Raw genomic sequence first — 939 nt, forward strand, 5'->3', positions numbered from 1 at the left:
ATATCTGATAAAGAGCTTATGCCAAATTTATAAAGAATACTTACAATTCAATAATAAGATGAATAACCCAATAAAAAATGAGACAAAAATTTGAAAAACTGCATCACAAAAGAAGCTATATAAATAACCAATAAACACATGAAAATATGTTCAACATCATTCGTCATCAGAGAAAAGCAAATTAAAACCACAAGGGGATATTTTGAAGCACACAGATACATAAATGTTTAGAACTGTTACAGACATATAATGGCATCATTCTTTAAATTTGATTTATTCATATAATGTTGTGAATATGTTGTCAGAATAACATTTGCTCGACTTTATTCTCCCTGCATGGGAGTTTTCTGGTGAAAACCAGAAAATCTGCTAGACAAATTCTAAAGGATCTGTAACACTTACTAGACTTTCTTGAATAGCTTCTCTCTCCATATATACAAACATACTTAGAATATATATGTGCTATATATACATTTTTAAAAAACATTATATACAATTTTTTTTTGAAACAAGAGTCTAGTCTTTTGCCCCCGGGTAGAGTGCAGGGTGGCATCATTGTATGTAACTCACTACAGCCTCAAAATCCTGGGCTTAAGTGATCCTCTCGCCTCAGCCTCCCAAGTAGCTGGAACTTCAGGTGCACATCACAATGCTCAGCTAATTTTTCTATTTTTAGTAGAGACTGGGTCTCACTCTTGCTCAGGCTGGTCTCCAACTCTTGGCCTCAAGCAATCCATCTGCCTTAGCTTCCCAGAGTGCTACGATTACAGGCATGAGCCATCTCACATGGCTATTTTTTATTCTTACATAATCCTATAATATATTCTTATGTAATCTTGTAACAGATACAATTTTACAAAACTTTTTTTTTTTTTTTTTGGAGACAGGGTCTCACTCTGTTGCCAGGGCTGGAGTGCTGTGGCGTCAGCCTAGCTCACA

This window comes from Propithecus coquereli, unplaced genomic scaffold, assembly GCF_000956105.1.
Source record: "Propithecus coquereli isolate 6110/MARCELLA unplaced genomic scaffold, Pcoq_1.0 Scaffold8, whole genome shotgun sequence".
NCBI lineage: Eukaryota > Metazoa > Chordata > Mammalia > Primates > Indriidae > Propithecus > Propithecus coquereli.